Below are 11,078 nucleotides of genomic sequence, written 5' to 3'. Positions count from 1 at the left end.
CGGTATAGGTATTTCCATGTTTATACAGATGGTGGTGTAGATATTTCCATGTTTATAGAGATGGCGGTCTAGATATTTCCATGTTTATAGAGATAGTGGTGAAGTTATTTCCAAGTTTATAGAGACAGCGTTGTAGATATTTCCATGTTTATAAAGATAGTGGTGAAGATATTTGCATGTTTATACAGACAGCAGTGCAGATATTTCCATGTTTATAGAGGTAGTGGTGTAGATAATTTCAATTTTATACAGATAGCAGTGTAGATATTTCCAAGTTCATACAGATAGCGGTGTAGATATTTCCACCTTTATAGAGATGGCGGTGTAGATATTTCCATGTTCATACAGATGGCGGTGTAGATATTTCCATGTTCGTACAGGTGGCGGTGTAGATATTTCCATGCTTATACAGATAGAAGTGTGGTTATTTCCATGTTTATAGAGATAGCAATGTAGATATTTCCATTGGTATACATATAGCTGTGTAGATATTTGCATGCTCATACTGATAGCGGTATAGATATTTCCATGTTCGTGCAGATAGCGGTGTAGATATTTCCATGTTCATACAGATAGCGGTGTAGATATTTCCATGTTCATAGAGATAACGGTTTAGATATTTCCATGTTCATACAGATATCGGTGTAGATATTTCCATGTTCATACAGTTTGTGGTGTAGATATTTCCATGTTCATACAGATGGCGGTGTAGATATTTACATGTTCATACAGATAGCGGTGTAGATATTTCCATGTTCGTACAGATGGCGGTGTAGATATTTCCATGTTCATAGAGATGGCGGTATAGTTATTTCCAAGTTTATGCACATAGCGGTATAGATATTTCCATGTTTATACAGATGGTGGTGTATATATTTCCATGTTTATAGAAATGGCGGTCTAGACATTTCCATGTTTATAGAGATAGTGGTGTAGTTATTTCCAAGTTTATAGAGACAGCGTTGTAGATATTTCCAAGTTTATAGAGACAGCATTGTAGATATTTCCATGTTTATGCCGATAACGGTATAGATATTTCCATGATTATACAGATGGTGTTGTAGATATTTCCATGTTTATAGAGATGGCGGTCTAGATATTTCCATGTTTACAGAGATAGTGGTGTAGTTATTTCCAAGTTTATAGAGACAGCGTTGTAGATATTTCCATGTTTATATAGATAGCGGTGAAGATATTTCCATGTTTATACAGATAGCGGTGTAGATATTTCCAAGTTTATACAGATAGCAGTGTAGATATTTCCATGTTTATAGAGATAGTGGAGTAGATAATTTCAATTTCATACAGAGAGCAGTGTAGATATTTCCAAGTTCATACAGATAGCGGTGTAGATATTTCCACATTTATAGAGATGGCTGTGTAGATATTTCCATGTTCATACAGAGGACGGTGTAGATATTTCCATGTTTATAGGGATGGCGGTGTAGATATTTTCATGTTTACAGAGATGGCGGTGTAGATATTTCCATGTTTACACAGATAGCGGTGTAGACATTTCCATGTTTACACAGATAGCGGTGTGGATATTTCCATGTTTATGCAGATAGCAGTGTAGATATTTCCATGTTTATACAGATAGCGGTGCGGATATTTCCATGTTTATTCAGGTAGCGGTGCGGATATTTCCATGTTTATACAGATAGTTGGGCAGATATTTCCATGTTTATGCAGATAGCGGTGTAGATATTTCCATCTTAATACAGATGACGGTGTAGATATGTCCATGTTTGTACAGATGGCGGTGTAGATATTTCCATGTTCATACAGATGGCGGTGTAGATATTTCGAAGTTTATAGAGATAGCGCTGTAGTTATTTCCATATTTATGGAGAAATCTGTGTAGATATTTCCATGTATATTAAGATAGCTGTGTATATATTTCCATGTTCATGCAGATAGCAGTGTAGATATTTCCATGTTCATCCAGATGCTAGTGTACATATATCCATGTTTGTACAGATGGCGGTGAAGATATTTCCATGTTCATACAGATGGTGCTGTATATATTTCCATGTTCATACAGATGGTGGTGTAGATCTTTCCATGTTCATACAAATGGCGGTGTAGATAGTTCCATGTTCATAGAGATGGCGGTGTAGATATTTCCATGTTCATACAAATGGCGGTGTAGATATTTACATGTTCATACAGATGGCGGTGTAGATATTTCATGTTCGCACAGATGGCAGTGTACATATTTCCATGTTCATATAGGTGGCGGTGTAGATATTTCCATGTTTATACAGATAGCAGTGTAGTTATTTCCATGTTTATAGATTTAGCAGTGAAGCTATTTCCATTGATATACAGGTAGCTGTGTACATATTTGCATGTTCATACAGATGGCGGTGTAGATATTTCGAAGTTTATAGAGATAGCGCTGTAGTTATTTCCATATTTATAGAGAAATCTGTGTAGATATTTCCATGTATATGCAGATAGGTGTGAAGATATTTCCATGTTCATGCAGATAGCGGTGTAGATATTTCCATCTTCATCCAGATGCCGGTGTAGATATATCCATGTTCATACAGATTGCGGTGAAGATATTTCCATGTTCATACAGATGGCGGTGTAGATATTTCCATGTTCATACACATGGCGGTGTAGATATTTCCATGTTCATACACATGGCGGTGTAGATATTTCCATGTTCATACAAATGGCGGTGTAGATATTTCCGTGTTCATACAGATGGTAGTGTAGATATTTCCATGTGTATACACATAGCAGTGTAGTTATTTCCATGTTAATAGAGATAGCAGTGTAGATATTTCCATTGATATTCAGATATCTGTGTAGATATTTGCATGTTCATACAGATAGCGGTGTAGATATTTCCATGTTCATACTGATAGCGGTGTAGATATTTCCATGTTCATACTGTTAGCGGTGTAGATATTTCCATGTTCATACAGATGGCGGTGTAGATATTTCCATGTTCATACAGATGGCGGTGTAGATATTTACATGTTCATACAGATGGCGGTGTAGATATTTCCATGTTCGTACGGATGGCAGTGTAGATATTTCCATGTTCATACAGGTGGCGGTGTAGATATTCCCATGTTTTTACAGATCGCTGTGTAGTTATTTCCATGTTTCTACAGATAGCAGTATAGATATTTCCTTGTTTATAGAGATAGTGGTGTAGATAATTTCAATTTTATACAGATAGCAGTGTAGATATTTCCAAGTTCATACAGATAGCGGTGTAGATATTTCCACGTTTATAGAGATGGCGGTGTAGATATATCCATGTTCCTACAGATGGCGGTGTAGATATTTCCATGTTTTTAGAGATGGCGGTGTAGATATTTTCACGTTTACACAGATGGCGGTGGAGATATTTCCATGTTTACACAGATAGCGGTGCAGACATTTCCATGTTTACACTGATAGCGGTGTGGATATTTCCATGTTTATGCAGATAGCGGTGTAGATATTTCCATTTTTATACAGATGGCGGTGTAGATATGTCCATGTACGTACAGACGGCCGTGTAGATATTTCCATCTTCATACAGATGGCGGTGTAGATATTTCGAAGTTTATGGAGATAGCGCGGTAGTTATTTCCATATTTATAGTGAAATCTCTGTAGATATTTCCATGCATATGCAGATAGCTGTGTAGATACTTCCATGTTCATACTGATAGCGGTGCAGATATTTCCATCTTCATCCAGATGCCGGTGTAGATATATCCATGTTCATACAGATGGCGGTGAAGATATTTCCATGTTCATAGAGATGGCGGTGTAGATATTTCCATGTTCATACAAATGGCGTTGTAGATATTTCCATGTTCATAGAGATGGCGGTGTAGATATTTCATTGGTTGTACAGATAGCAGTGTAGTTATTTCCATGTTTATAGAGATAGCTGTGTAGATATTTCCATGTTCATACAGATAGCGGTGCAGATATTTCCATCTTCATCCAGATGCCGGTGTAGATATATCCATGTTCATACAGATTGCGGTGAAGATATTTCCATGTTCATACAGATGGCGGTGTAGATATTTCCATGTTCATACACATGACGGTGTAGATATTTCCATGTTCATACACACGGCGGTGTAGATATTTCCATGTTCATACAAATGGCGGTGTAGATATTTCTGTGTTCATAGAGATGGCAGTGTAGATATTTCCATGTGTATACACATAGCAGTGTAGTTATTTCCATGTTAATAGAGATAGCAGTGTAGATATTTCCATTGATATTCAGATATCTGTGTAGATATTTGCATGTTCATACAGATAGCGGTGTAGATATTTCCATGTTCATACTGATAGCGGTGTAGATATTTCCATGTTCATACTGTTAGCGGTGTAGATATTTCCATGTTCATACAGATTGCGGTGTAGATATTTCCATGTTCATACAGATGGCGGTGTAGATATTTACATGTTCATACAGATGGCGGTATAGATATTTCCATGTTCTTACTGATGGCGGTGTAGATATTTCCATGTTCATAGAGATGGCGGTGTAGATATTTCCATGTTTATGCAGATAGCGGTATAGATATTTCCATGTTTATACAGATGGTGGTGTAGATATTTCCATGTTTATAGAAATGGCGGTCTAGACATTTCCATGTTTATAGAGATAGTGGTGTAGTTATTTCCAAGTTTATAGAGACAGCGTTGTAGATATTTCCAAGTTTATAGAGACAGCATTGTAGATATTTCCATGTTTATGCCGATAACGGTATAGATATTTCCATGATTATACAGATGGTGTTGTAGATATTTCCATGTTTATAGAGATGGCGGTCTAGATATTTCCATGTTTACAGAGATAGTGGTGTAGTTATTTCCAAGTTTATAGAGACAGCGTTGTAGATATTTCCATGTTTATATAGATAGCGGTGAAGATATTTCCATGTTTATACAGATAGCGGTGTAGATATTTCCAAGTTTATACAGATAGCAGTGTAGATATTTCCATGTTTATAGAGATAGTGGAGTAGATAATTTCAATTTCATACAGAGAGCAGTGTAGATATTTCCAAGTTCATACAGATAGCGGTGTAGATATTTCCACATTTATAGAGATGGCTGTGTAGATATTTCCATGTTCATACAGAGGACGGTGTAGATATTTCCATGTTTATAGGGATGGCGGTGTAGATATTTTCATGTTTACAGAGATGGCGGTGTAGATATTTCCATGTTTACACAGATAGCGGTGTAGACATTTCCATGTTTACACAGATAGCGGTGTGGATATTTCCATGTTTATGCAGATAGCAGTGTAGATATTTCCATGTTTATACAGATAGCGGTGCGGATATTTCCATGTTTATTCAGGTAGCGGTGCGGATATTTCCATGTTTATACAGATAGTTGGGCAGATATTTCCATGTTTATGCAGATAGCGGTGTAGATATTTCCATGTTCATACTGTTAGCGGTGTAGATATTTCCATGTTCATACAGATGGCGGTGTAGATATTTCCATGTTCATACAGATGGCGGTGTAGATATTTACATGTTCATACAGATGGCGGTGTAGATATTTCCATGTTCGTACGGATGGCAGTGTAGATATTTCCATGTTCATACAGGTGGCGGTGTAGATATTCCCATGTTTTTACAGATAGCTGTGTAGTTATTTCCATGTTTCTACAGATAGCAGTATAGATATTTCCTTGTTTATAGAGATAGTGGTGTAGATAATTTCAATTTTATACAGATAGCAGTGTAGATATTTCCAAGTTCATACAGATAGCGGTGTAGATATTTCCACGTTTATAGAGATGGCGGTGTAGATATATCCATGTTCCTACAGATGGCGGTGTAGATATTTCCATGTTTTTAGAGATGGCGGTGTAGATATTTTCACGTTTACACAGATGGCGGTGGAGATATTTCCATGTTTACACAGATAGCGGTGCAGACATTTCCATGTTTACACTGATAGCGGTGTGGATATTTCCATGTTTATGCAGATAGCGGTGTAGATATTTCCATTTTAATACAGATGGCGGTGTAGATATGTCCATGTACGTACAGACGGCCGTGTAGATATTTCCATCTTCATACAGATGGCGGTGTAGATATTTCGAAGTTTATGGAGATAGCGCGGTAGTTATTTCCATATTTATAGTGAAATCTCTGTAGATATTTCCATGTATATGCAGATAGCTGTGTAGATACTTCCATGTTCATACAGATAGCGGTGCAGATATTTCCATCTTCATCCAGATGCCGGTGTAGATATATTCATGTTCATACAGATGGCGGTGAAGATATTTCCATGTTCATAGAGATGGCGGTGTAGATATTTCCATGTTCATACAAATGGCGTTGTAGATATTTCCATGTTCATAGAGATGGCGGTGTAGATATTTCATTGTTTGTACAGATAGCAGTGTAGTTATTTCCATGTTTATAGAGATAGCTGTGTAGATATTTACATGTTCATACAGATAGCGGTGCAGATATTTCCATCTTCATCCAGATGCCGGTGTAGATATATCCATGTTCATACAGATTGCGGTGAAGATATTTCCATGTTCATACAGATGGCGGTGTAGATATTTCCATGTTCATACACATGACGGTGTAGATATTTACATGTTCATACACACGGCGGTGTAGATATTTCCATGTTCATACAAATGGCGGTGTAGATATTTCTGTGTTCATAGAGATGGCAGTGTAGATATTTCCATGTGTATACACATAGCAGTGTAGTTATTTCCATGTTAATAGAGATAGCAGTGTAGATATTTCCATTGATATTCAGATATCTGTGTAGATATTTGCATGTTCATACAGATAGCGGTGTAGATATTTCCATGTTCATACTGATAGCGGTGTAGATATTTCCATGTTCATACTGTTAGCGGTGTAGATATTTCCATGTTCATACAGATTGCGGTGTAGATATTTCCATGTTCATACAGATGGCGGTGTAGATATTTACATGTTCATACAGATGGCGGTATAGATATTTCCATGTTCTTACTGATGGCGGTGTAGATATTTCCATGTTCATAGAGATGGCGGTGTAGATATTTCCATGTTTATGCAGATAGCGGTATAGATATTTCCATGTTTATACAGATGGTGGTGTAGATATTTCCATGTTTATAGAAATGGCGGTCTAGACATTTCCATGTTTATAGAGATAGTGGTGTAGTTATTTCCAAGTTTATAGAGACAGCGTTGTAGATATTTCCAAGTTTATAGAGACACATTGTAGATATTTCCATGTTTATGCCGATAACGGTATAGATATTTCCATGATTATACAGATGGTGGTGTAGATATTTCCATGTTTATAGAGATGGCGGTCTAGATATTTCCATGTTTACAGAGATAGTGGTGTAGTTATTTCCAAGTTTATAGAGACAGCGTTGTAGATATTTCCATGTTTATATAGATAGCGGTGAAGATATTTCCATGTTTATACAGATAGCGGTGTAGATATTTCCAAGTTTATACAGATAGCAGTGTAGATATTTCCATGTTTATAGAGATAGTGGAGTAGATAATTTCAATTTCATACAGAGAGCAGTGTAGATATTTCCAAGTTCATACAGATAGCGGTGTAGATATTTCCACATTTATAGAGATGGCTGTGTAGATATTTCCATGTTCATACAGAGGACGGTGTAGATATTTCCATGTTTATAGGGATGGCGGTGTAGATATTTTCATGTTTACAGAGATGGCGGTGTAGATATTTCCATGTTTACACAGATAGCGGTGTAGACATTTCCATGTTTACACAGATAGAGGTGTGGATATTTCCATGTTTATGCAGATAGCAGTGTAGATATTTCCATGTTTATACAGATAGCGGTGCGGATATTTCCATGTTTATTCAGGTAGCGGTGCGGATATTTCCATGTTTATACAGATAGTTGGGCAGATATTTCCATGTTTATGCAGATAGCGGTGTAGATATTTCCATCTTAATACAGATGACGGTGTAGATATGTCCATGTTTGTACAGATGGCGGTGTAGATATTTCCATGTTCATACAGATGGCGGTGTAGATATTTCGAAGTTTATAGAGATAGCGCTGTAGTTATTTCCATATTTATGGAGAAATCTGTGTAGATATTTCCATGTATATTAAGATAGCTGTGTATATATTTCCATGTTCATGCAGATAGCAGTATAGATATTTCCATGTTCATCCAGATGCTAGTGTACATATATCCATGTTTGTACAGATGGCGGTGAAGATATTTCCATGTTCATACAAATGGCGGTGTAGATATTTCCATGTTCATACAAATGGCGGTGTAGATATTTACATGTTCATACAGATGGCGGTGTAGATATTTCATGTTCGCACAGATGGCAGTGTACATATTTCCATGTTCATATAGGTGGCGGTGTAGATATTTCCATGTTTATACAGATAGCAGTGTAGTTATTTCCATGTTTATAGATTTAGCAGTGAAGCTATTTCCATTGATATGCAGATAGCTGTGTACATATTTGCATGTTCATACAGATGGCGGTGTAGATATTTCGAAGTTTATAGAGATAGCGCTGTAGTTATTTCCATATTTATAGAGAAATCTGTGTAGATATTTCCATGTATATGCAGATAGGTGTGAAGATATTTCCATGTTCATGCAGATAGCGGTGTAGATATTTCCATCTTCATCCAGATGCCGGTGTAGATATATCCATGTTCATACAGATTGCGGTGAAGATATTTCCATGTTCATACAGATGGCGGTGTAGATATTTCCATGTTCATACACATGGCGGTGTAGATATTTCCATGTTCATACACATGGCGGTGTAGATATTTCCATGTTCATACAAATGGCGGTGTAGATATTTCCGTGTTCATACAGATGGCAGTGTAGATATTTCCATGTGTATACACATAGCAGTGTAGTTATTTCCATGTTAATAGAGATAGCAGTGTAGATATTTCCATTGATATTCAGATATCTGTGTAGATATTTGCATGTTCATACAGATAGCGGTGTAGATATTTACATGTTCATACTGATAGCGGTGTAGATATTTCCATGTTCATACTGTTAGCGGTGTAGATATTTCCATGTTCATACAGATGGCGGTGTAGATATTTACATGTTCATACAGATGGCGGTGTAGATATTTCCATGTTCGTACGGATGGCAGTGTAGATATTTCCATGTTCATACAGGTGGCGGTGTAGATATTCCCATGTTTTTACAGATAGCTGTGTAGTTATTTCCATGTTTCTACAGATAGCAGTATAGATATTTCCTTGTTTATCGAGATAGTGGTGTAGATAATTTCAATTTTATACAGATAGCAGTGTAGATATTTCCAAGTTCATACAGATAGCGGTGTAGATATTTCCACGTTTATAGAGATGGCGGTGTAGATATATCCATGTTCATACAGATGGCGGTGTAGATATTTCCATGTTTTTAGAGATGGCGGCGTAGATATTTTCACGTTTACACAGATGGCGGTGGAGATATTTCCATGTTTACACAGATAGCGGTGCAGACATTTCCATGTTTACAGTGATAGCGGTGTGGATATTTCCATGTTTATGCAGATAGCGGTGTAGATATTTCCATTTTAATACAGATGGCGGTGTAGATATGTCCATGTACGTACAGACGGCCGTGTAGATATTTCCATCTTCATACAGATGGCGGTGTAGATATTTCAATGTTCGTACGGATGGCAGTGTAGATATTTCCATGTTCATACAGGTGGCAGGGTAGATATTTCCATGTTTATACAGATAGCAGTGTAGTTATTTCCATGTTAATAGAGATAGTTGTGTAGATATTTCCATTGATATACAGATAGCTGTGTAGATATTTGCATGTTCATACAGATAGCGGTGTAGATATTTCCATGTTCGTACAGATAGCGTTGTAGATATTTCCATGTTCATTCAGATAGCGGTGTAGATATTTCCATGTTCATACAGATAACGGTGTAGATATTTCCATGTTCATACAGACAGCGGTGTAGATATTTCCATGTTCATACAGTTAGCGGTGTAGATATTTCCATGTTCATACAGATGGCGGTGTAGATATTTTCATGTTCATACAGATGGCGGTATAGATATTTCCATGTTCGTACAGATGGCGGTGTAGATGTTTCCATGTTCATAGAGATGGCGGTGTAGATATTTCCACGTTTATGCAGATAGCGGTATAGATATTTCCATGTTTATACAGATGGCGGTGTAGATATGTCCATGTTTATAGAGATGGCGGTCTAGATATTTCCATGTTTTCAGAGATAGGTGTTTTGTTATTTCCAAGTTTATAGAGACAGCGTTGTAGATATTTCCATTTTTATACAGATAGCGGTGAAGATATTTCCATGTTTATACAGATAGCGGTGTAGATATTTCCATGTTTATACAGATAGCAGTGTAGATATTTCCATGTTTATAGAGATAGTGGTGTAGATAATTTCAATTTTATACAGAGAGCAGTGTAGATATTTCCAAGTTCACACAGATGGCGGTGTAGATATTTCGATGTTTATAGGGATGGCAGTGTAGATATTTTCATGTTTACACAGATGGCAGTGTAGATATTTCCATGTTTACACAGATAGCGGTGTGGATATTTCCATGTTTATGCAGATAGCAGTGTAGATATTTCCATGTTTATACAGATAGCGGTGCGGATATTTCCATGTTTATACAGATAGTTGAACAGATATTTCCATGTTTATACGGATAGCGGTGTAGATATTTCCATCTTAATACAGATGGCGGTGTAGATATGTCCATGTTTGTACAGATGGCGGTGTAGATATTTCCATGTTCAAACAGATGGCGGTGTAGATATTTCGAAGTTTATAGAGATAGCGCTGTAGTTATTTCCATATTTATAGAGAAATCTCTGTAGATATTTCCAAGTATATTCAGATAGCTGTGTAGATATTTCCATGTTCATGCAGATAACGGTGTAGATATTTCCATGTTCATCCAGATGCCGGTGTACATATTTCCATGTTCATACAGATGGCGGTGAAGATATTTCCATGTTAATACAGATGGTGGTGTAGATATTTCCATGTTCATACAAATGGCGGTGTAGA

Source organism: Gorilla gorilla, chromosome 11, assembly GCF_029281585.2.
Source record: "Gorilla gorilla gorilla isolate KB3781 chromosome 11, NHGRI_mGorGor1-v2.1_pri, whole genome shotgun sequence".
NCBI classification, from domain to species: Eukaryota; Metazoa; Chordata; class Mammalia; order Primates; family Hominidae; genus Gorilla; species Gorilla gorilla.
Note: the sequence above shows the minus strand (reverse complement) of the source record.